A 26923-nucleotide genomic window follows, 5' to 3' on the forward strand; every position below is an offset into this window, starting at 1 on the left:
CCCCGCCGCAGGGATTCGAACCGCTGGCCTTTCGATTGGCAAGCCCTAGGCGCTGAGGCTTTTACCCACAGCGCCACCCGCTTACTTACTTTCCTTTTATTACCAGTTGTTGGCCTCCACAGAATTAATGTCCTCATGCCCACTTTGGACAGTGCCTAACTTTTGTAGAACCTGAGATGTAAAGCAATACATGCCGCTACTGCTCCTGGCTTGTTTTGTGAGAAACTAGCCTGCTCCCTCCTAGAATCATAGAATCATAGAGTTGGAATAGACCACAAGGGCCATCGAGTCCAACCCCCTGCCAAGCAGGAAACACCATCAGAGCACTCCTGACCTATGGTTGTCAAGCCTCTGCTTAAAGACCTCCAAAGAAGGAGACTCCACCACACTCCTTGGCAGCAAATTCCACTGTCAAACAGCTCTTACTGTCAGGAGCAGTGTCCTGACAGTGTTTTACAGGTCTTACTGTCCTGACAGTGTTTTAGCCAGTGAATGAAGTCCTAGGCAATAATTAACATTTAGTAAAACAGATCTGTCCAACTAGGCAAGGAGAAGGCTAGAGCAAAACCAGCGTTGTCTAGAGTCTCTAAAGAAGGGATTTCTTGGTTTGTTTTAAAGCCTTTTCGGCAAACCATTCAGCAATCTAGGGTTTAATGACTGGGGAGCTGTGTGTCAGCCCAAAACAAAAGGTAGTACCAAAGAAAGGAGTTCCTGATCTTACCAAATCTGGTCTTATTTCATACAAAGAAATGTGATTCACTCTTCTCCCATGTGCCTGTAAACATTTTAAAAATGTTTTAGCAGTTTTTAAAAATTGCTTTACCAGTGCAGATAAAACCCATTATTATTATTATTATTATACTCATGCTGCAGGGGCTGTGACTGAAAGAGAGTGGAGTGTTATAGCTGTTCTGCTGCAGGAAAGGGGCAGTTAGGGAAGACAATCCTGAAGTGTAGTCCATTCATGTTGGGAGGATTTTTTTGGCGGGGGGAGGGTTAGAGAAGTGCAGAGGAGGAAGGAGCAGTGTAATTACCGTAGTTTAGGCCTGAAAGGGGCGAAGGGAGCCACGGAAAGAACTGGGCGCCAGGCTGGTGGGCATCAGGGCTACCTGTTGAAAAGTAGGCAGAAGGAGGGGAAGGGTAGACCTGGAATACAAGTTTTTCAGAGGACAGGTCTACCAGGCAACAGCTCAGTCACCAGATCTAGAAATGGTAAACCTGTTCCTTGATGAAGATGAAGGATGAGGGTGGTTTAGATATACCAAATTATATATAAAATATTATTTTATGTGGCCTCTCCACAGCAAAAGTCCTGTGGGTGCCCATGATTGGTGGGCTTAGATTAGGCAGTAACTGCAAAGATTTCATGAGATTTTACTAAATCTATAAAGCTATCTCATTTTAATCTAGCTGGTACTAGAATATTCACTATTCTCCCCCCCCCCCTTGCTAAACATGACTAATAAATATAAATGTTGCTATTAGTTGGTTTTGTTTATTCCTCAGAATCGCTTAAAAAAACTTGTAAACCAAAGAAATTCTAACTATACTTGCTAATATATTAGCATGATAACAAATTGGCATAGTTTTCATTTACAAACAAGTGTTATATTGAATTTCTGCCAGTAAGGTCTTCAAAATTAAGATCTGTGGTTACATGAACAACCTCTTAAAAGAATGTTCATAGTCTTCCTTACCAGTTAGAGCCTACTGTGACATCTTCTTGTTTAATAGTACAATCCTTTTTAGTACAATCCTTTTTAATTTTTTTATTTATTTCGACTGCATCAGATCAACACAGCTACCTACCTGAATCTAGAATCCTATAAAGTACATGCTTACTCAAAAGTAAACCCTGCTGAGTTCAGTGGCGTTTCCTCTCAGGGATGTGGCTTTAAGGGTGACTTATTTTAGATTAGGCTGTATAGCATGGGTAGGCAAACTAAGGCCTGGGGGCTGGATCCGGCCCAATCGCCTTCTAGATCCGGCCCACGGATGGTCCAGGAATCAGTGTGTTTTTACATGAGTAGAATGTGTGCTTTTATTTAAAATGTATCTCTGGATTATTTGTGGGGCATAGGAATTTGTTCATATTTTCCCCCCAAAATATAGTTCGGCCCCCCACAAGGTCTGAGGGACAGTGGACCGGCCCCTGCTGAAAATGTTTGCTGACCCCTGCTGTATTGGCTAGTGTCAGTGAAAATTCTTATTGAGTGAACTACTTGGAAAATTTTGGAGGGGACGCTGTGGAGATGCTATTATGTGTGGTGGAAAATTAATGTTCCAGTTAGTACACTTTCTTTTTTTATATGGAAGGTAAGTTGTAGAATTGGGATTTCTTCATTCAATTAATGACATTTGGTTGTATGTAAGAAGTTTGGTTTTGCAAGCTGAGTTGTCGGTGGTGGTGGTAAGCGTAAACCTTCAGTCTGTTTCAAGCCTGCTTTCTTCTGATTTTAGAACAGCTCTGCTTCAGAAATGAAAACCATAGCAAGTTTCTCTCCCCCTCACCCACTCTCCCACCTGGCAGTGCAGAAGAAAACGGAAAGATTCAGATATGATTTTCCCTCCCCTTTGCTCTACATACATCTGATTTTAGCAACTGTTTTCAGAATTTGCTGCACTTCATACACAGTCATCTCCTTCCTAAGTAGTTGCTTGAGAGCTAGCATGATTTGGCATCATGTTGAGATCTGCTATTATATGCTTGTGCAGGTGTGCAGAATCCTGTTGCCATTATGGGGTGCAGGGATCTGTTCTCAAAACAGTTCAGAGCAGCTGAACTAAGAGCAGATATAGACCGTTTGGGATGCAGTAAGGTGAAGCTGAGGTACATACCTTTTCCTTTTGAAAAGGTAAGCCAGCTGTGTCTCTGTATTAATTATTTTCTCTGTACACAATTTTCTAAGATTCCTCCCACTCCTGTTTTAAAAAAAACATATCATCTGTGTATTGCTGAAAGAGTAAGGCTAGAGAAAGCAACCTGAACTTCCTTTTTACTTTTGTGCTATACCCTTTTCCATTTCTACCTCAACAACTTTCATGGTTAAAATATTGATGAGCCAGAACACTTGCTGCTTGGATTTGGAAAATCAGGCCAAGATTTAATAGAAAGATACATTTAAATGAAGAGAATATGTTTTCATAATTCTGCTGATGAACTTGTGGAAAGATTTAAGCTTATTTGTATGAGATGAGTAGTGTCAGTGGGTATTTTTAAACAGCTTCTGAATTGACTAGAAAGTGTCTACTGAATAGTGGGTGATGTGTATGGCTATGCTTTGCTTTGTTATTCACAAATGAGGAAATGGCCCTGAAGCATTCTCCTTTTGGCTTATTGCTTAGAAAGCAATAGAATAAGCTGCTTTTTAAAATGTGGAGTGAACGGCGTAAGGTCTGCAGTCTATGTGTGGGAGACAGTGATAGGCAGAGAAACTCTCACAGGAGATATGGGAGGCAAAATGAGAGTTGAGAAACAAGGACATCACCAAGGTTATGGATAGCGAGTCCAAGAGAAATGAAGGAAAAGCTAAGCTTGTGTACAATGATACTTCTTTTGTCTATGAATGCATGGAAACTTTAGGTAAAAAGGTAAAACGTAAAGGTACCCCTGCGCGCATGGGCCAGTCTTGCCAGACTCTAGGGTTGTGCGCTCGTCTCACTCTATAGGCCGGGAGCCAGCGCTGTCCGCAGACACTTCCGGGTCACGTGGCCAGCGTGACAAGCTGCATCTGGCGAGCCAGCGCAGCACACGGAACGCCGTTTACCTTCCCGCTGGTAAGCGGTCCCTATTTATCTACTTGCACCCGGGGGTGCTTTCGAACTGCTAGGTTGTCAGGCGCTGGGACCGAACGACGGGGGCGCACCCCGCCGCGGGGATTCGAACCGCCAACCATGTGATCGGCAAGTCCTAGGCGCTGAGGTTTTACCCACAGCGCCACCCGCGTCCCTATGGAAACTTTAGCCAAAGTCAATTCCATATGCATATTTCAAAGGTGAATAACTTGTACAGGCAGCCCCTGATTTGCACAGGGGTTGTGTTCTGGGTCGTTGCGTGTGATGGTGGAACACGCATAAACCTGCTCCGTCCCGTTACACCCCCTTTTCCGCCAAATTTCCAGGTCACTGCAGTGTGCGCTTTAGTCAGTTGTTGCCTGTACTGATACTGTATTTTAAAACGTATAGTGTGCTTTAGGTTTTCAGCCAATTTGCCTGTTCAGGTGCATGTCATTAACATTACTTCCGTATTCATACATACATGTGGCATAAAGTTACAGTTGTTGGTAAACATTGACTGCTATGCTTTATTGCTTTATTGTTTATTCCTACACGTGAATGTATTCTAGGGGTGGAATACATTTTTTTGTGTGTGTGTGTACATGCACATGTGTGACATATACATAGACACACACTCTCACTCACACTGTCATTTATTTTGTTCATCATATGCCCGAGATGAGAAGCTACAGCCTCTGGGCGAGCAGCTAAGTTAGAAACTGCTAAGTTAGAAATCCTTCTCTGATGTTTACCTTTGGTGGCCTTCCCATATTGCTGGGCCCACTTTCTTTCCTCTGATGCTTTTGTTGTGGCAGCTGCTACTGTTTTTATACAGAGAAATAGAGGGTATTTCTTTAGCAACTGTACCTGCATGCACATTCTTTCTTTTGTTACTTTAATAAAAAGTAAAGTATTAAAGTCTGAGGTGAGACTGCTTCAGCCAGTTCCTGTAGTACTTCACTTCATGCCCCTAACTCGAAACGCCAGTAGTGGTGGCTGTAGCAACATTCAAAAAAGGCAAGCAAGTGCAGTAGTGTGAGGAGACTGGGTCAAATGTGCAGTTTATTTGTGCAGTAGCGCTTTAACCTTGTTTGTAGAGCTGATGTTGTTACTAGTTATCTTGAGTGCAAGGAGATGTGGGCTGTAAAAGTTTTAAATAAATAGAATTTGCTCACAGCTGAAAGCAACAAAATGTGTTTCTTTTACCTTATTCACATTATATTTATTATCATTAACTCATGAGTTGCTGCTACATATTTGTAGTGATATATCAGCCAGTTTTGCTCATGTTAATGTAATTTCTGGTTGGAGTGGAGTAGTGGCTTATGGAATGTTGGTGTTTGTCTTTTTACAATGCCACCATATCTCTGCCTATTCCTATCTACTAAAAGCTTGTTTACATTGTTTAAGGAAACATTCGGGATTCTATGGTGAATTTCATGTGGGAGGGAGTTCCACAGATCTGTGGGGCAGCCACACAATCCTAAGGAAGTTTATTCAGAAGGAAGTTCCTATGGAGTAGAATGAAACTAACCTCCCTAGTATGAGTGTTTGTTTAGGGTTGCAGCCTAAATTGCTTGATGCAGAAAGCTGTCTGGAGCCATCTGATGAGAAGCTGCCTTATATCACACCACCACCAAACAGTAGCAGTGACACATGGTTTTCCATGTGGTGGGTGGCTCCAGACAAAGACAAAGAACTCCCTGACTAAGCCATAGATTTATAATTGCAGCCACCACCACAACTACTATAAAGGAAGTGTCCTGAGCAGATGATAATGAATATTTACCTGTGCCAATGTGTTTTCCAATGATGCAATATTCTAATTTAATTTTAAAACAAGCCAGAATTTGAAAGCCAACTTTGGACCAAAGCATTATACCCTGGCTTGTTTGGAAGCCATTAACCATTGTTTCCCAGTTTGCACATAACTGAAAGTTATAATTAAATATGCCGCATCTTAGCTTATTAACTCCCATGTACAAAGGCAGGAGTAAAGGAACTTCATACAGGTGCATGGAACTCGTGCATGATTGCAATGTGATAATTGATTTGGTTCAGTAACAGCAAGCCATAGTTTGTTACATGCATTATCAGGAATGGGCATCAGGCTTACATGCTTCCCTGGGATAAGATTTCAAACTTCTTTCCATGGTTGGCAGCAAACTATCCTTTGTTGCATCTGAATTTAATAAACAGTAGTTTCTGAAAATCATAGGTTTTTCTTTTTACCAAAGCAGGTTTTCAAACCATGATTTGATCAAACTTGAAGCAAGCTTTAAATCTCCATGCACAAGCCAAGGCTTGTGCTGATTTCTTCATGGAAAAAAAAACAAACCATTGTGTTTCCCTCACAAATTGCCTCTATAAATATATAATCTTATCTTTGAACTGTTTTTACTCTGCCACTGTTTTATGCCATATATATGTGGAGACCTGTAGGTATAGGGTGGTATACAAATTTTGATGATGATGTTGTGTTTTCATTGTAGCATTCTATTGCATTCAATTTATTTTCTTCTTGTTGTGAGTCACTCAGAATTTTGGTAGAGAATGAACTATAAACTTCAAATAAATAAGTACTGTACATATAACCTCTGTCTAGCTCTGCTGAATTAGTGTAAGAGGACTTAGTTTCAGAAATGGTAGTGTGGCTATCTTGTAGTCTCAGAAATACCTCCTTCAGCCTGAGGACTTAGATTCTGTAGAATGCGTACCTCAACAGCTATGATCAAGACTACAGCTGGAGGTGATTCAAGGTTAAGCGTGTTTCTGTGGGAGCACATGCATCTGACCCCCTTTAAGAGTGACTGAACTGTTTAGTTTTAACAGTTTTATTTCTATGGTCTCTCTCGGGAACTATAGCAACAGTACATGTGAACAGAATATCATATTTGAAAATAGGTTTTGACCTCACTTGCAATGATTGTATGATGAGGGCATGTAGGAAAGCAAACTTTGATGGCCGCTTGCTGTTGTGGTCCTTCCTTGGCTTCTTTATCTTCTAGAAGGTTTTTGATGCCTACCTGTGTATGATTCGATACGGCTTTTAGTTGGGGCAGCTAAACCTACAATTTGATACGGTACCAGAAGAGACTGGGAGATTGTGGCAAGCTAGCTGGGGCTGGGGCTTCTTGCCACCCATTGTCCTCTTCACCAGCAGGCTGAAACAGCATCATGTAACAGAAGCTCAGGCAAGCAATAAGAGAAGCAAATGGGTGAAGCAAAAGCAGCGGCAGAGATCGGGATGTCAACAAGAGCTAAGAGGATGCACAACGAAGGCTCATCGTTGGCAACCTGAAGTCGTTATGCTATGTATAACTTCTTGACTAAAGTGTGACCTAGTGGTTTTGCTGGAAAAGAGGGTAAGAGAGACTGGACAAATAGTATCAAAGGCTTTTTGATACCTTAAACCTAATGCACAGAGTACAGGAAATAAACAAGTTTAGCTTGAACTGCTACTAAAAGAAGGTAAATATAACTATAGGAGTAACTGAGACTTGATAGAATGTTTTGTATGATAGGAATGTAACAATTCAAGGGTATAACTTCTTCAATAAGCACAGATGCAACAAAAAGGGGAAGTAGCAGCAGGTTTTGTTGTTGTTTTTAAAGTAGACCAGCACAGAAAACCAGAAGTCTGTATATTGTAATCCTGTAGAGAATATTTTGACAAAAATACTTAAGAGGAAAAGAATAACAAATTGGTGAGTAAGATTTGCTACAGACCAAGTAAAAGGTATGGATTTTGCTTTCTTGAAACAAATTACCAATGTTTCTAGGAATTAGTAGTATGGAGGGACTTCCCAATGCCCTGATAACTGCTGGGAGACAGGCTCCAATTAGCACAGCATCGCCAAGAATTTCTTTTAGAAGGCGGAGGAATGAACAAGGGGATTGGCTAGCCTAGAATTGAATCTCAAGAATAATGAGTTGTTGAAAGAGGAGAAATGGCCGTGGAATTCATGATCTTATGGAAAGCCAAAGGCACGTGTTGTCAAATGTATACCTGTTTAGATTTGAGAAAAAGCTGGTTTTAATAAGTTCAAAGAAATATTAGTTTAGCTAGCTGTGGACTTAACATGGAAAGGAACCCAATATGGGTGGGAGTTTCAGCAGGAGGAAATATCTAGCCATGAACTCTTGGGCACTAAAAGTGCTTGCTAGTATATTCTCAGAACAATCCCAGCCTATGGTAGCCCCCAAACTCTCTCCCTCCTCCCCCAGCAGGTCTAACGCCTGGCAGCAAAAATAATAAGCAAAGCAATCTTGGGCATAAGCTACATTTAACAGTGGTGTTTGAGTAACTTGCAGGAGGAAAGGCAGCATCTTCTTCAAAGAACTCTTGTCAAGTGACGAGTTTCTTCACCCTAGCCATTGAGCTGGAGTGATGAGTTCTTGCCTCTGCCCAGGAAAGAAGCTGTACCTGAAAATAATGGAGCTGGCAATAGCTCAGGGCCAACAATCCCAGCCTGTTCGCACTTGCTGAGCCACCTAGTCTGTGTACAGGCACAAAGACCACCTGCCTGCTATGCTGAGGAGTGGCAGTAACAGGGACCCAAAATAGGTCTGGCCCCACATGGACAGTGCCTAGTTTATGCACTTCTTCAGCTGCCCCTTGCTACTGCTGCTGCTGCTCTTAAACCGCTTGCTCCTTCTGCCTTATGACTCCTCCTAAAAAATCCTGTTCTCCCACCCCAGAGCCCTCATTAGATATTTGAATCTAATGCCCTAATTCTCTTTTATTTCCATTCCAACACATTTTAAATTCAATATATGCCAATTTATTTAGTGGGTTTTGGTTAAGGGGCGGGAGGTAGATTTTGGTTGAACAGTAGGAGAAACTTGTTAACTGTAAGAAGAGTTCAGCTGTGAAACCAATTGTGAGGGAGAGTGGTAGCCATGTTGTTGTTGTTTAGTCGTGTCCGACTCTTCGTGACCCCATGGACCAGAGCACGCCAGACACTTCTGTCTTCCACTGCCTCCCGCAGTTTGGTCAAACGTGGTAGCCATAGTCTAGCTCTAAATTTCCTGCATTGAGCAGGGGGTTAGAACAGATATTTTGTAAGACCCCTAGTAACCTGAGGTTTGGATTAGAGTGCACTGTTTGTGAGGCTACCCTTGAGGTTGGTTACCCTTGTGGAGGTTAATACTACGGTAAAACATGGCTGTTAGGCTGCTTATGATGGTGAACTAGTGCTACCAGGTTAAAATCAGGATTCTGGTACTAACATATAAGCAATGTTAGAAACTCAGATATATAAGCTAATTGGCAAATGGCACCTTATACCTGGATAATGGTTGACAATGGAATATCTTGGTGCCTTTTTTAATGGAATTTATTATTATTATTCATTGCATTTTTAGGTGTGTGTGTGTGTGTGTGTGCATACACATATATGTATGGGTGGTTTATAACACTTTAAAAACAATCCAGAATAAAACAAATTCAAGCTTCAAGGAAAATATTTCAGATCCTTGTCTAAGTGACACTTTGCTTTCCCCATATTTATATACCTTCTTAATTTATATAGCTGCCCCATATCAGAAGAATTCTAGGAAGCCATTGTGGTATACTGGATAGAATGTTGGACTAGAACCTAGGAGATCCATGTTCAAATCTCCACTCACTCATGAAGCTCATTGGGTGACCTTGGGCCATTCACAGTCTCTTAACCCACCTTACAGAGTCGTTGTAGGGATTAACTGCAGAGGCAGGTGAACCGTGTACTCCTTGGAGAAAAAGGTGGGTTATAAATTTAATAAATACAGTCTTGTGCTTACCTGCTTAAGGAAGCTGAAGGGGCCAGCGAGATGGAGACGTCAGTCGCCAATGTGGCACCCAGAGATCTCCACATGGTCACCATGGGACCTATGCCAGTTGGAAAATGCTCCTGGCACTTGGGGGATTTTGAACACTGCATATAAGGTCCTACACAATTAGTTGACAGATCACCTAATTCCTTATATACGTAATATGTTACGGTGTTCTGCAAGGAACTCTCTCCTAGATGTTTGTAAAATAGGAAGTCCCATCCACAGCAACTTGAAGCAGGGCTTTGTGTGGCTGCCCCTGTTTTGTGGAACAGCATCCATGAGATATGACAGGCTTGTAAAGCTACTAAACACATTCTTGTTTTGAAGCTTTCCCAGCAAAATTGGGGGTTGGAGATATCTGACGGATGTATTTGTACAGATTTAAAATTATTATTTTTAAGTTACAGGGCTGTGAATCCCCTTGAAATTTATATGAAAGATTATTCATAAATTATTACAATAATGCTAATTGTTAGTAGTAACCTGTGAGGTTATGAAATTGGTGGATGTGATATCAGGATTTTTGTTGGTGTAATGAAAGATGAAAACCTTCCCCTTAGTTTTTTCATGTTACAGTAATAGTTTTGGGATCTACAGCATTTAACTGTTCAATGTTAGCCAAACAAAAATATTTACCATCAGTATAGAACAGTTTATTTTTTGCTGAGTTAGTCATTCTGCCCATCTGCTATTTTTTTAAGCGTTCTAGTTTCAGAATGAGTTCCAGCTTTAGCAATATAGTACATACACTTCTCATAATTGGTGGCATTTGCATTGTTTCGTCCTCAGTTTTCTACCAGTTTTCAGATTGTTTTGTTCAGAAAAGGCTTGTTTTTCCTTTGGCTATAAAAAGTATCTACTATCAGCAATGTCGCTCCTTTTGAACAATGTAGAAATGCATATTCAAACAATCACTCTTTCTTTTGCCTTTTTTTTAGTTTATATTTCCCTGGCGGTTAGCTAAAATGCCAGATAATTTGTCAAATGTCAAATCATTGCAAAGTAGCAGGTAAGCCCTGCGTTTTGGACTGGTCTAAGATCACTGCTGCAACTCCAGCATGGTGGACATATTTTCACTCTCAAAAAGGTCTCCCAGCTGTTGAATATGGGTTTTTTAAATTTGTATTTCATATCCTTTTGATGCCAGTATTCAGTCAAAGAAATGCTCCAGACAAAGTTCACAATACTGTGTGTGAAACTTATCCCTGAGTGGCATCTTCACATACTGTGGCTAGTATCTCAGTGCTTTAGAGTTGCATTGTGTTGAATATGCTTGAAGAGATTACTGTAAACTGTTAGCCTCGTGGAAATTATAGATTGACTGGCTGCATTCTACCATTGGCATTGATAGGTGGAGGTGGGGGGGGGGTTGGTGGTTGTTGTTTTTTGTCATAGCAGGGGTCTGTTGATATTCAACCTCCCCCTACTTCCAGTGTCAGATGCCTGTAGAAACAGTCATATTTTACCACCCATATTGTTTGAGAAACTTTTTGGTTCATCTTGCACTAGAATTGTAGAGTTGAAAGGGATCCCAAGGGTCATCTAGTTCAACTTCCTGCAATGTTGGAACCTCAACATAGAACCATGGAAGAGTTATAAGTTAAATAGTCTTCAGTGTTTTCATGTGGATGCAAGCCAACCTACTTATTATTACTAAAATGCTATGTTAAACTTAATTTGCAAAAAACTCAACTGTCTAAATTTGTTGTGTGACTGATCTTACAGGTACCCAGAAGCAATGAGAGCTTTCAGTGATTTATGTCAAGGTTGCAGGTTCAATCCCTGTATGGGACAGCTGCATATTCCTTCATTGTAGAGGGTTGGACTAGATGGCTCTCACAGTCCCTTCCAACTCTATGATTCTATTATTCTAAATTCCCCTCAGCCCTAGTGATTCTGTGTGGTCTATATCTTCAGGTTCTATGCATCATCATTTTGGAGGAAAGACAATATACATAAAAAATAAACATCACTGGGGAAAATGTAACCTGTCTGAGCCAAACAACAATAGTGAACAGTTCTGGTAATTCTGTAGAGGCTACTATTAGAATTCTTCTACTTATAGAGCACCAAGTTCCTGGGTGTCTCATTGGGTTATTCTAGAGCAAGTATGGTCAACTTCTTTTAGTCTCAAGGCTGCTGCCATTACTGCCACCACTTTCCGTCACCCCCATGAGCCTCTCAGGCTGCTGCCACTACTGTCCTGAATACCACCATTTGGTAGCCAAGCCAAAAACTGAAAGTCTTGTTGGGGATGCATTTTGGCTTGCCTGCTGATAAAACTGAGCGTGTGATGATCGATAATATTATCATTTATCCGTTTTAGACCCCTAAGTAGTAGCAGTTGCTGGGACATTGTCCTGTTTGCTTCTGTATAGTTCCATTCTTATTTCAGACATAGTGGTAGATTGCAATGTTTAGCTGGTGATATTGGGGGTCTAGCTGCTGATAACTTTGCAGTGTTTAACTGGTGATATTGTGAGGTTTAGCTATTGATGACATTGCAGTGTTTAGCTGGTGAGTTATCGCAGTGTTGAAAACCAGATCTCACCTAGCCCAGGGGTCAGCAAACTTTTTCAGCAGGGGGCTAGTCCACTGTCCCTCAGACCTTGTGGGGGGCCAGACTATATTTTTTTGGGGGGTGGAGGGAAATGAACGAATTCCTATGCCCCACAAATAACCCAGAGATGCATTTTAAATAAAAGGACACATTTTACTCATGTAAAAACATGCTGATTTCCGGACCCTCTGTGGGCCGGATTTAGAAGGCAATTGGGCCGGATCCGGCCCCCGGGCCTTAGTTTGCTTCCCCATGACCTAGCCCTTACACACAGTAATTCGTAATATATTGCCAGCTCAAATATTATGAAAAAATTATCATGATGTGAACTTCAAACTGGTTTTGGATGATATATCGCCCAGCCATAGGCACCAGCTAGCAATAGGGCTTCATTTATAGAGCACATGTACTCCTGTCAAGATACGGTATACAAAGGAGGTATAAAATTTAAAAATAAATAATACTTCCATGCAATTATTTCATGGAAGTTGAAAATACACTTTCCTGTTAAACTCTTAACTTTTTGAGCTGGAGTTAACACTTCTTTTAATAAATGTGAATTAAAGTTTCAGGCTTGAAGTTAATGTTCATATGTTCACAAGTTATTTATATCATGTAAAAATATATTTGTCTTTCATACAGTAATCAAATAATAATTTACCTGTATCCTACTACTCTGTTCATCATTATTTGTGCATCTTTTGACATACAAACAAAAATAAGATTAGTAATGGGTAGTTAAGCACATGTTTTTAATACACATTTGAATATTTTATCTTCTGTTTTTGCAGTTATTGTTCATATCAAAACTTCGTTGGCCTTTCAAATCCTTGAGACAAAGTAGATATAAATTACATTCAAAATAAAATAATTAGTGGCTCACTGAAATTTGTTCTAAATTATTACAAGTACCTGATTAGCAATGAGGGTTTTTTATGTTGTCCATATATCTGGGGCCATAACTACGTATACCTAGGAGGTGCATGACACATCCCATGTCTTATAGGGTGCAATGTAAAATATCCTTATTGCAGAGTGTAAATCAGCAGAAAGCATGTCTTTTTTGCTTTCATGAACACTTCAGCTTTGCTTTTTGATATTGGTATCTCTCTCCAAAAAAGAAAAAAAGGGGGGGAAATGAACTGCATCTTGTTAGCCTGACACATTGTGCTTGTGTTGCCAAGATATTGAGAGATTCTTACTATAATGCAATTCAAAACTAATGAAGACATAATTATAACTCAGAGCAGGAAGAGAAATTATGCTTTGTTTGGGAGTATTTTGAGAAAGAAAGGTAGGTGAAATGAGAAAAACTGATCCTTCCTCTCAAAACTGTGGCATTTTATTAGTGGGAAACTGATAGAAAAAGAACTCTACAGGAATACTAAAAGTGTTATGTTTAATAATGTCTTATTAATGAGCCAGTGGAACTTGCATTCCCTTTGAAATTCAGATTTAAGTCACAGTTTTTATAAATGTTCTCCCTTTCATATTAGAAAAGCTGTTCTCTTAATTTTTGTACCCACTGTTTGAAATTAATACATCGAAAGCTAAACTAAGAATTAAGGGCAGTGCTTTACACTTCTGTATGTGAAAACATTAGTGCATGTATATCTGTGCTTTGTTACTGGGTTTTTGTTTTTTACTTTTTCTGCAATTTGATTTGAAAAATTTCTGAAATCATCATTTCTAATATTGTAAAAAAAAACCTACTATATGTATTTCTTATACTGAATCAGAAATATGGAGTCAGTTGTATAGATGTAAGAAGATGTTTTTTACACATACTGTTGCTCAGTATTGAGCAGGTATAGATTAATACTGTCCTGGATTGTATTCTGTGCCTGTTATAATTTTGTGTTGTCGGGGGAACTTGCTCTGCAGGGTTTACCAGTTTTGTCTGCACTGACAGATGTGGTCTGGGACCTGAAATTATATATGGGAGATCCCAGACTACTTTGTCAGTTTAGCATAACCAAGAAGTGTAATCCTGGCTGGGACTATGGTTTTCTTTTCTTTTTGAAATAATTTTTATTGAAGATTTTCATGAACGACAAAGAATGTGCAACGTCTCTCACTTTTTTTTCTTAATCAGATTATAAAGTCTTTCGGTAAAATGTAAAACAATATGATATCCAAAGGTAGGGGAAGAGAGTAGAGGGTGGGAGGTAAACTTACATGCTAGCTTGCTGTTTTGTCAACTTGGTACGTTCATGGGGTTTTTATGGCAGTGTCAATTGAGTAGGTTCACTTTCTGTATATTTATTGGTTTACATCAGTGGTAGGCAACCTAAGGCCCCTGGGCCGGATGCAGCCCAGTCGCTTTCTAAATCCGGCCCGTGGATGGTCCGGGAATCAGCGTGTTTTTACATGAGTAGAATGTGTCCTTTTATTTAAAATGCATCTCTGGGTTATTTGTGGGGCATAGGAATTCGTTCATTTTTTTCTTCAAAATATAGTCCGGCCCACCACATGGTCTGAGGGACGGTGGATCGGCCCACGGCTGAAAAAGGTTGCCTGGTTTACATCAACGATGAGAGAAGATGGGGGGGGGGGGTCAGGGCGTGCTTATTTGTCTTTTATTGCCTCTAATGAACTGTAGTCAGATTTGGTTGCGGAAGGGGTGTGTGTGAAATATTAGGTTGATAGCCATATTGATCTGTACGTTGTTGGTAGAGCCCTGCTATCACTGTTGTCAGTTTGAACTGTATGCGTAATAAAAGGGAGCCATGCCGGGGTGAAGGTGTCCTCTTTCTTTTGTCCTCATGTCAGTTGTAGTTTGTCAGTTAAGTTTTCTAATAAGGCCGTTTTCCATACAATTTGATACCGATGGTCCATGCTTACTCCTGACAAGTCTCTCCAGTGTCCAACTACAAAGTTTCTGGCTGCTGAGGGAAGGTGAATTATAAGCTCTTTATGGTATAAGTGAACATTATTGTCTGGGAAAATATTTAATAGGGTCAGTTATGGAGTGGGTTCCAATACCTGCTTAGTTATGTTAAATATTTTTTGTAGGACTGCAGTACAAAAGGGTTGGATTTGGGTTGGACATTCCCACCACATGTGAAGGTATGTGCCTGTAGAGGTACAGCCTCTCCAGCATTTTGGTAAGGTTCCTGGATGTATTAATGCCAATTTCTTTGGTGTCAGATGCCTTCTATAGATACGTTTCAAAGTGTGTTCCCTTCTTTTGGCTGAGATGGGTTTAAAGAGAGGTTAGTAGTCCATTGGGTAGAGTTTATTTCATAACCTGTGTCATGTTCCCATTGTTTTTTAATTGTGTTGAGTGAGATTACGGAGTAGCATTTTGTATATTCCGGATACCATCCCCTTACCATGTTCCTCTGCTGACAAAAGAAGGCTTTCAAAGGTGGTCAAGGGCCTAGTGACCACTGCTTTTACTGCTGAATTGTTTAGGAAGTCATGTCGTTGATGGTGCGTTAGCCAGGGTACCTGAATGTCTCCTGATTTATCCTGTAATTCCTGTGTTGATATGGGTTTATTGTTTTCGTAAAAGTCCGCTAGAGAGCATAGGCCTTTGGTTTGCCATGTTTCTATGTGAAAGGTTTGGACTGCATTATGGAATAACGGATGATGAGCCAAGGGGATTAATGGACGTGGAGTTGGTGACGATGTACCTACCTGGGACTATGATTTTCTGATGCTCCCATTAAAGTCTATTGAATAAAGAAAAGTGGCTAAAATAGGCAATATTTTTGGAGAGGGGGAAATGTTCTTTCAGAACAGAAAAAAATAATTGGGGTCATTGGAAATGTAAGGTAACCGTAGCCCCTACTTCCAACAGTGTCTGTAAATACACTATACCCCTCTTCCACCCTCCATTGCAGGTTGTTGACTTGTATTCTGATAAGGAAAAAAAAAGTTGCTGCCCTCAAGAGACAGTTCTGGATTGGAGGGCTAGATCCAGAAGTGGCCTACCCTCTACAGGGCATCTTGAAAGGAAGGGAGGGCCACCCAGCTGTCAATCAGATTAATCAAAGTTCAGGCTGTGGGAGCAGGCACAGGAGTATCTCCAGTCTTAGTGCTGTGTGGCTGCAGGGTTGAAATCAACAATAAGCCTCTGTTCACTTTTTGATGGTAAAAAGTAGCAGACTTATTGCAGGTCTTAACACTATAGTAGGGGGATGAGGAGCAGGAGGCTAACACAGGGGGAAGAAGCCCTAGGTAAGAAACAGGCTTGTAAACAGACAAAAAGATTTTGTAGAAGTCTCTGTCAGTAATGGTATTTTGGCTTACTTGTAAAACCAAAGAAGGCAGTGTCCTGATTCTTCTTCATCATCATATAATAAATCAGAATTCTGAAAATCTAGGCATGGGGTCCAAAAAATTCTGCACACCCAATCAAACATTAGGACTTTTCAGATTATCTCATCCAATTAAGATACTTATGTAGCTCTTTCAATCTCATCTTGAAATGCGAGGCTCAGACAGGAGAATGTATAATGACAGATGGTTGGGAGTTCAAACTTTTTTGAGGAACACTGTATTTTTGTGGCATATGAGAAGGGACATACTTCAGTAAAATTGGGTGTGTATGAGAACTGAAGGCTATAAGCACCTGCTCCCTTTTAGGTAGGTGATGTGTATTAAGTGAAACCAACTTGTATGCAAAAGTACATGTGTAAGCTGCAATGCATGCAAAATGCTCTGAGCAAAGAGAGAACACCAACCTGAAGCTCATTTTCATACTCTGCCTATATGCAATTTACAAACTTTGGCTTTATGTGAACTGTCTTCAAAGGACTAGCTAAGTATTATCATGGGTATCCACCCTGTGATTTCCTATCTGTAATTTTATTTTAAATGTTAATTTATATTGTAGTCCAAAACACATTGCAAGCATCACTAATTTCTGTGAAATGTAAAGTATCTTTAAGGTTGTCAGCTTATGCAAGTTTACTTTAGAGGAAGCTGGATCGAATACAGTGGAAGGTACTTCTGAGTAAATACAGTGGTACCTCGGGTTAAGAACTTAATTCGTTCTGGAGGTCTGTTCTTAACCTGAAACTGTTCTTAACTTGAAGCACCACTTTAGCTAATGGGGCCTCCTGCTGCCGCTGCGCTGCCGCTGCACGATTTCTGTTCTCATCCTGAAGCAAAGTTCTTAACCCGAGGTACTATTTCTGGGTTAGCGGAGTCTGTAACCTGAAGCGTATGTAACCTGAGGTACCACTGTATATGATTGCACTGTTTGTCTTCTATTTGTACAGAGATAAATAGGCAAACATAATGTGTGAGTGAAGGAGTGCAAAATTACAGTTTTCTAATGAACTTTTTTTTGTTCCTTTATAATATGACTGCTCCTCTTCACCGGGGGTGCAGCATTGCTGGAGGACATCCAGGACCTCCTGGTGACCCGGGTGACCCGGGAGTGGGCAGAGGGATGCTGCCCACGTCATTAACGCTCCCAGCTGTGTCATAACCCCCCCCCCCCCGGCTGGCTGTTTAAACCGGGGCATGGCTGGGGTGCAGCCTCCTTTCGCCTTTTCGTCGGATTTTCAAGTTCACCCACCCTCTCTTTTATGCATTACTTGACTTTGGCAGCCACCTGGTTGTGGGGGCCAGGTAGGAATTTTCCCACTTGGCAAATGCCATTTGGTTTTCGCCTACCTCTCAGCAATCGTCACAACTTTGTAAGGTTAAGCATTGGGTAAGCCTTGTTTATGGGAGGAGAGGTTGTTGCCTCCACCTGCCCCTCCTCGTTAAGGGTATCCCGTTAAGTTAAAGGGCTCTGGCGGCGTGGTTCCTGTCCAAAGCCTGGGCGTGGCCTAGGGTCATGCCATGACCCCATCGGGGACCCTGGGGGTGCTCTTAATTGATGTATATCACAGGACTCCCACTATCGGTGGTTGACCCTTTTGAGACTTCCTGCAGACAGGCAGGAGTCAGGATATAGTCTGGCTTCACCCAAATGCCTAAGCCAAACCGCTCACATCTGTAGCCAGTAAAGTTGTGGCCTAATCTATCCCATTAACCCAACATATTCGTGTCTGTATGTTTATTTCTGAGGGGAACTGCGGGGCCCAGGGTCTCGCCACGCAAATGCTATCCTTGGGAACTGCTATGACAGGAGGCCTCAAGGTTAAGCAAAAATAGTTCATTCTTTTTCCTCCATCTGCCTCAAGGGACAAGATTACAAACCCTTTGCTCTGACCTAGGGCTGAAGAGAACTTGGGAAGCCTCAGACAAAGAGGCAGAGAATGTTTTGGGCAAAAGAAAGGATCAAAGGACACAAATGCTGAGGAGGGATCATGAAAATGGGAAGTTCAAACAGGACCTGCTTGAGGGCCTAAGAAGAGAAATGGAAGCTGGGGCAAGGGAAATATGGGAGGTACAGAAAGTTATCAAATGCATATTTTGTATCTTGACACATTAGGTAGGACTGATAAGATAGCAGACAGAGGCAAGACTCCCAAGAGAAAGAGGAGTGGGGGAAGGAGGTGGCTTAAGAGACGGCACACTAGAAGAAATAGGTGCCAGGTGAAAAAAGAGGGAAAGGCAGCGGGAGTTGGCATTTTCTTGCCCTTCAGCTATATGAAAATTTAAAGCAGAGATTAGAAAAATGTTCCTTAGAACCCGTAGTGTATGGTCTCAGTTTGTCACCTGTTGTCAGCAACTGTGAAAATAAGCTCTAGTGAATTCAGTAAAACATAATGTGTGTAAAAACATTCTGAGTGTTAGTGTATTTGGGCACACTTATTAAGTACTTGTGAAAAGCTTCATACAAATACCTTCTTTAAAATAACAAAGGCCAGGATAATACTGTACTGAAAGAATTTGTGGTGGCTTACATAGCTTGATAATGTGCTCATATAATGTATGTGCTTATTAATTCTTGTCCCAAGGCATTTGTCATGTTTATGTAAATGAAATGGCTGCATGTATGAGGAGTTATGACATTATATGCTGTAGTCAGTTGATGTCCTAGTCCTCACTGCTGGATGAAGAACTCAAACTCGCAGCCTTGTTTCTGCGCAATGTTGTAGTTAGCAAATATACATGTTAGTACCTGTAGTTAGTACATCAAAGCATTAAAAACAGTTTTACTCTTATACTTATAGCCTTTTATTCTATGGAAAAGTTATGGTGTGGGTCAAATGTAAATAATACTTAATTTCTTATAATGGTTTTATGAAGGTTACTGTGCTTATATTATAGACTTGCTCTTTGATAAGCTTTAAGAAATACGGGCATGTTGGCTTGAATCCCAAGGCATCTAGTGCATGTTGAAATGTGTTTTTACTTAAATGTGTTTTCTGTTGACTCCTCCATCTGCAGACTCCTATTCCATATCAGAAACCATTTCCATAAGTCTCCCAACCATGCAGATAGGCCATAGGATCAGGAAAATCCCATTCTGCAAATGGAACACCTTTCACAGTTCTTAGATCTAAAGTCATTGTAATGTACAACTAAGAGTGCTCTTTACTGGACCTTCTTTCCTTTCTCAGGGCTCTTAGTAATGGAAGAGCTCCATTATTTTAAATTAGACCAAAAGATGGAACTCTTGTACATAAACAAACTATATTGGTCTTTTGAAAATTTATTGACAATTGTGTCAAATTGCTGGTAAACCCAGTCAGGATTAGAATTTGGCTCACTAGCTATTAGATCGTTCTTGAAATTCCAAATTCAAGTCAAGATTTGTAAACAGAAAGTAGCTGGTTATGAGAACTAGTTCACACACTCCTTGTTTGAGCCCCACATTTGGTGAACGATTTCTGCATTGCAGGGGGCTGAACTAGGAACCTCTGGTTCCTTCCATTCCTGTGATATATGATCTTAGTGTAACATTATTGTTGCTTTTGTATGATAGGCATTCATTGATGCTTTCTGATAACTGTTACTATGGATTTAAAACTAAAAGGGAAACTTTTTAAAGTCTTTAAAAAAATCTAACTTAAATATTTAAAATATTGTACTTAATATTTAAAAAATTGTATTTAAAATATACTGGATACTTTGAACATATATCCGTGTTTAGCTTCATTCCATAACTTCAGGGCAAAAGTGTCTTAATAATAAAGCAATAAAGGTTTTTTTATTACATAGTCAAGGCTGGCCCTACTATCAAGCAGAAGGGTGTGGCTGTTTCAGAAGACAACTCCTAGGGAAAATGGACAGAACTGTGTGCCACATGGGTTGCCCAGCACCCCTTAAGGTAGCCTACTGACCTTGGCTATAACAGAGAATGCTGCCCTATCTCTTAGGCTGCATAAAAATTCAGCTTGCAGTGTCCTGGAGGCAAGCATTATCATGTCCTTGGCCTTAGGCAGCAAAAATGTTGAGCCAGCTCTGTTTATAGACTTCTGGTGGCCATTGTTTTGGAATTTGGATTTGGCAAGGAAGCCTTGCCCACTCCGGACTAGTCTCTGCGTGCTCCGCCAATCCAAGAATCTCATTCACCTCTCAAAACCTTCAGAAACTGGCACTTCCTGCAGTAGCATCACATAATATGTGTTGCTTTGCATTTGTGGTCCTGTATAAACTATTTGTAGCAAAAGCACCAGAGTCTTGTGGCACTAACACATTTATCATGACATAAGCTTCCACACTTTGCTTTTGTTTTTGCTGTGAGAGATTAACACAGCTACCCTTCTGGAAATGACTGTGTTTAAGTTTGATATATAGAAACATAAGCAAGAAACCTGCCTTTCCTGAAAGGAATCGTAAGTCATGTTGACAAAGCCATTGTCTGAATAAAGTTCAGTTGATAGCAGGGAAGAAACAATGTTAATGTTTTCCTTTAACAAATTTTTTACTTCTCCAATAAAAATATTATAAATAAGACTGTTTTAGTTTGTTTTTTCCCTGCCTTCAAAAGATGTCACTTTATTTAAAAAACTTGTATCCTGCTTTGTAGCCATTAAAGGACAGCTATCAGTGGGATTAAGGGACGCGGGTGGCGCTGTGGTTAAAACCTCAGCGCCTAGGACTTGCCGATCGCATGGTCGGCGGTTCGAATCCCCGCGGCGGGGTGCGCTCCCGCTGCTCAGTCCCAGCGCCTGCCAACCTAGCAGTTCGAAAGCACCCCCGGGTGCAAGTAGATAAATAGGGACCGCTTACTAGCGGGAAGGTAAACGGTGTTTCCGTGTGTGCTGTGCTGGCTCGCCAGAGCAGCTTTGTCACGCTGGCCACGTGACCCGGAAGTGTCTGCGGACAGCACTGGCTCCCGGCCTCTAGAGTGAGATGAGCGCACAGGCAGGGGTACCTTTACCTTTACCTATCAGTGGGATTGTTAATTCTCCCAGAAGTAGACAGCTAACTCACCAGCTCCATAGCTCAGTGTTTTGGTTTCTGAGAAGAGGGGTGTTATCCCTACACATGCTGTACTTTTAAGAAACTTGTTTCAGTAGGCAGGAGGTAATCATAGATGGAGTTTAGAGCTCATGAGTGGCTGCAGCAGTTATGATGAAAGATTGGCCTCTCTTTTGCTACATCTGGCTAATTCATTTGAGTGAACAAAGAAAGTCAGAAACATGACTTTCATTTACAACTGTAATTGAAAGAAATATATTTCTATTCTTGACAGATCTGTCTTGGGAATAATACTTGTTGAAAAATCACCTTGCATGTATTTTGTATTTTACACGTTTTCCTCTTTTGCTTGAGGGTTGTTGTTTTTTCTCTTATGCTCTAGCAAAGTAGGTAATGTAGCAATTTTGTAATTTTTCCAGTAGAGAGCAGCCTTTTCTAAGATGTCTTTTTGACTTATTCTCACTTTGTTAAAGACTGAATGAATTCTGGTGTTTTTTATATGTTATGAACAATAAACAGAACTAAGTCACTTGGTTTTTAAAATGGTATGTATGAAAGTTGTAGTTTGATTGCTTTGCGTTATGCTATTTATATACCAGCAAAAATCTGGGAAAGTGATACTTGTTTCATTTTCCAGTCATTTGTTTTGTTCTGCCGTGTGGTACCAGAACAAAAGAACAGCACAACACGGAGATCTTTTCTTTATTCAATATTGCATTATCGTAAACTCTTAATTTAGACAGTTTAAAAATTGATTGCTACTTAACATTTAAAGTCCTCTCCCACCCCCGTGCTCTGCCATTGTCATGATGAAAGAATCTGTTAAACTTGGACTCAGCTGCCCCCATATGCTTCATGCCAGTTCAGTGGTCTATGAAGAAACAAGAGATTGTCTTTCGTTCTCTCTCTCCCTCTCTCTTTGCTGTCGCTGCTTCCAATAACCTTCACTGTAAATCAAACAAGTAATAACTTACACGTCACTCCATACTTCATAACCTGCTATACAATTCAGAAAATAGCACTATTGTCTAAATTAACTTATTATAGAAGATATATTAATGTACAACAGAGAAATAAGTTTGCAATTTATTTGCAGTCATTTGGAATAGTAAGCATCAGGATAATGTTCAGCCACATAACTCCTTTTCTTTATTGTAAGGAGAGTGCGCGTGTGCTTAGACTCCACACCCCACCTCAAATCTCTCCCAAGTCATTAAGATGATGCTGCTCTTTCTTTTATTAAAGGCCAGAAACCTAATTTTGTCAGAGGACCACTGTGATAAGGAGCGGGAAAGTCCCATAGTTTGCCACCAAGTTTCATTGACACAGATGCTGCTGCCCTGTATCATTCTCTTCTGTCTGGGGTTGACAATAGGGAGACCACATGACACACTACCCAAGGGCTGCCAATTGTTGATGCCTTAGCACCATAGTGTTACCAATTTCTTTTCAAGTGCTCAATGTAAGATAACCAGTTTTCTATCAAATCTGACCTGAATTCATATTAGATACAGTAGTTTCCCTTATGGAACTTGACCATTTGAATTTAAGTTAAAATAGGTTGGATCATCAGCCACCTTTTAATTCAGCAATAGTCATGAGTATCACATGGAAAACAGAGTTGGATAGTGGAGATAGCTGCTTGGTTTAGAATAGCTGCTTCTACTCTCCCCATATGCTAAATGCAACACTTTTTCTTTCTATTGAAATGGTTCTAGTTTGAGCCAAAACATTTCTCCATCTCAGCATTCCCCCAAGTAGTATAGCGGTGTATTTCTTTTGGCTGCTTCTCATTGAGGCCATACTTTAAAACATTAAATTAAGTAGCTGCAGTATTATTTTGATTTGTTATGCTTGCATTGGACAGCTAACAGTACTGCTAGTGTACATTCATTCTAAAAACCCTCTTTGTACATGTTTTCAGCCTTTATTGCACTAGTGATATCAAGAATGGAAATTCTCTGTTCTCTGGGCACAGATGTTTTAGCCACTCTGAGAATTAACAGATGAGATTTATAGGAAAGCTTTGTCCTATAGCTTGCATGCCATTAATAGCATCAGTGTTAAAATGAGTTTTCTACAAGACCAAGATTGTAGTACTCTGGGTTGTGATATTCCATGGTTTTTAAACTATAAAGTCCTTCCTTTGGTTCTAAATCATAGAGTGCTTTATTGTATCCCATGCTATCCTAGCTCATGCCCCAGACACAATGGCAGAGGCTCTTACTTGAGAGAAAGAGAATAACTTTTATTTAAGCAGGGTTCAGCAGCAGGCAAAAGCTGATTTAGTCCCAGAACTAATTCTGGGGGCAAAGCCAGAATTCTAATCCCAGACCATACGAGAGCAGCAAAGTTGTCCCAAGTTCTCATGCCCACCCTGCAGGCTTATAGCCAAGGCAGGGCACACCCGTTACCTGTGAAAATTAGCCCTGCAAGAATATTTAGCTTGCAGGCATGTACTCTGCTAGGGCAGGTATGTCTGTTCACTCTGAAGGTAACCAAACTGTTTCTGGCAGAGTCCCATGATAGGAAAAATTTTCAGCCTCGTTCTGCAAATAATTTCTATCTAAAGTCTTTTTGAATTTTATCATACTTTAGCCTCCTAAAAGGTTTTTTTAAAAAGCAACCCCCATCCTGCCCTCTTCCTAAAGAATTTTATATTCTTAGTTGCAGCAAAACTAAAGCCATCTTTAGTTTAGTAACACACACGCGCGCGCGCACACACACACACACACACACACACACACACACACACAGAGACTTAGACCCTGTCCCATGTAAGATTGCACTCTAAACTGTGCTTGATTTTAATTATGGGCAAGCAATTTTAATTAATGGAGCTATGAGTTAAAAACACACCTGTTTATTTTTAGAGGATGATTTGTTTTTCTATATTGTAATACAGAATGAAATTGAAGAAGGTATTTTATTTTCTTCCAACAGAAAAGTGGAAAGCTGTAATTTAACCTTTAAAAAAGAATTGTTTACTTTTTACAGTATTTGAAAGGCATATACACCGAAGTTTTAAAATTATGAATATGTGTGTATAAAAGAATATAAATATGATAGACAGATAGTACTTTTTCTAAAAGAAATTGTTAGGGGTACTCTCATTTTCCTACTCATATTGAAATACTGGCCTTCAATGAGGTCAAACGTCTTCCTAATTTCCTCTTCTCTGTGTGCATCCCCATACACCCTCATAATCTGCTTGGGGAACTGTCTGGAACAGATTTTGGGAGCCCACAAGAAGAAAGGAAAAGGAAATCCTGTTGTGTTAGTGGAATGCTGCTTGCTCAGTGGTGGATACTACCCTAATGTTTTTAACCTGTTGATAACCTTAAACATATAAAAATGTGAATACAGTCAATTAATGGAGTAGAGAAACAAATGAGAAATCTGCTCAAACATCACTTTGCAAAGCAAAAATTCAGAAATGTTGTAGCTTGTGGTAGAGTGTGGACTGTAGGGAAATCAATCACTGATGCTAACGCAGAGACAGCTAAAATACAGTTTCCTTAATGCCACAACATAAATGGGTAACTACTTCCACTGTAATCTAGTTTGGTTTTAGAAGCAGGATGTGTGCAGGAGCTTTTCATCGGAGGATTAGACACATATCACTTACATTTTTTTAAAAAAATGGGGGAATATAATAGATTTATGTGGTATATTTTATTTTACTGTAAAGGATGCCTCTATGTTTTATATAGCAAACACTGAACATTATATAGTGCTATAGTCAAATCTCTAAATCAGGGGTCGCCAACTTGGCGGGTGCCATGGGACTGGTAAAGGCTTCTATTGGTGCCCTTGTGCAGGTGCCCCAGACTCTGAGTTTCTTTTTAAAAAAAGATCCCAAAAGATGTATAAGATGTATTTGTTCCTTTTTAAATTTACTTTAAAACTTCAATTTGCATTCTATTAGTGATGTGAGTTAGATTTAAAGTATAGTTGTTTTTAGTTTGTGTAATACTACTGCTTTATTTCTGCTTTGTAAAGTGATTTATGGTTTTAAGTTAACTTCTGTAGACCGCCTTGAGAGAGCTTTGACATGAAAACCAGTATATAAGTAGTTTAAGTAAATAAGTAAATAGTTTGCCTTTTGATGATAAAAATGCTTGCACAAAACTCGCCCTCTGCTTTGGCTATGCCAAAATTCAAAGTGGAAGGGGCAGAATTAGGAGGGCAAGGGCTTAATCCATCAAGAATGCTTGTAACACAGATGCAAAATGATTGTAAGTTTGCATTGGAGCTCAGCTGCTATTTTACTGAAGTTTGTGTAGGCGATGTTCCTGTTAAATTGTGCCCCGAGCCAATAAATGAATAATCATCATCATCATCATCATCATCATCATCATCATCATCATCAAGAATTACATTCTCTGTGCTGCACAACTGTAACATACTCCATGTCTTTTGTGTGTTGTGAAACCATAACTATTGCAAAAAGTAGCTGTAAGACTTTTGACTAGACTGTCTTGGAGATATCTCATGATGCCAGTTTTGAAAATGTGCACCATAGATTTTCCCTGTAATTTGTGTAGTGCCTCAAACCAGTACTGACACCAGCCTAATGTTCTCCAGATGTTTGGGCTACAACTTACAGCAGTCGTAGCCAGTGCAGCCTTTGGGGAAGGCTGGCCTAGCCAGCACATCAGCGCGTTTCAGAAGTCTTGACTTAACAATCTGGGCCCAAAATGACATTTCCTCACATTATCTGGCATCTTCAGATGGTCCTTACTTGGTTCATGGAAGCAAAATGAGAGCAGTTAGATCTTAGATCTTCGTTGGGTGGTTTCCCCTACCCCCACCCCCCCTTTTTTTTTTAGTTTCCAGAGAAGTGCACCTGCCAGCTCCTTTACGAGCTTTGGCAAATTAGCCAAGACTTCCCTTTTTAGAAAGGCTTTTGAGTTTGAATTGTTGTTTCTGCTATAGAAAGGCCTTTGTATAGTTTTTTGTTTTGTTTTTTTAATATCCTTGCTCTCCATTTTGTGCTTAGTATGTTTGAATTCTTGTTTTAAGTGGTTCAGTTGCTGTCCCCCCCCCTTTTTTTTTTCTTTTGTATGCTGCTGCAGGTGTATTCTCACTCCATTGTGGATTGTTGGATAGAACTATAAAATAGAAAAAATACAATACATATATTCACTGTCTGGAAACAGGATAAGGGGATGCTAATGTTTCTACATATTAGTAATTGTATATATGACTCAGGAACATATTACTCCCTTTGCTTAAACAGAGTAAGGTTGAGTTGAGTGGGATTCTGAAGTGGCTGGCTAAACCAGAAATAGTTATTAAAAGAGCACACTTTTTAGCAAGGAAAGTTCTGAAGATGCCCAATATACTTCTTTCTCTGATGGTAAGGATGTTTGGTCTTCCTCGATGGGAGACTTCTTTGGAAGTTCCCATAGACCACTCTGAGCATGAATGGGAGACAAGTTGAATTAATCTGTAAAATAAATGTTTTTTGTTCATTAAATATATTTG

At 40.2% G+C, this 26923-nt stretch overlaps 1 protein-coding gene across 3 annotated transcripts in view; it reads left to right on the plus strand.

The window, feature by feature from the left end:
* ARID2 (AT-rich interaction domain 2) overlaps positions 1-26923 on the plus strand; it is a 97467-nt gene that overhangs the window by 31126 nt on the left and 39418 nt on the right. The gene's annotated exons all lie outside the window — the stretch shown is intronic.

This window comes from Podarcis muralis, chromosome 10 (genome assembly GCF_964188315.1).
Source record: "Podarcis muralis chromosome 10, rPodMur119.hap1.1, whole genome shotgun sequence".
Classification (NCBI taxonomy): Eukaryota; Metazoa; Chordata; class Lepidosauria; order Squamata; family Lacertidae; genus Podarcis; species Podarcis muralis.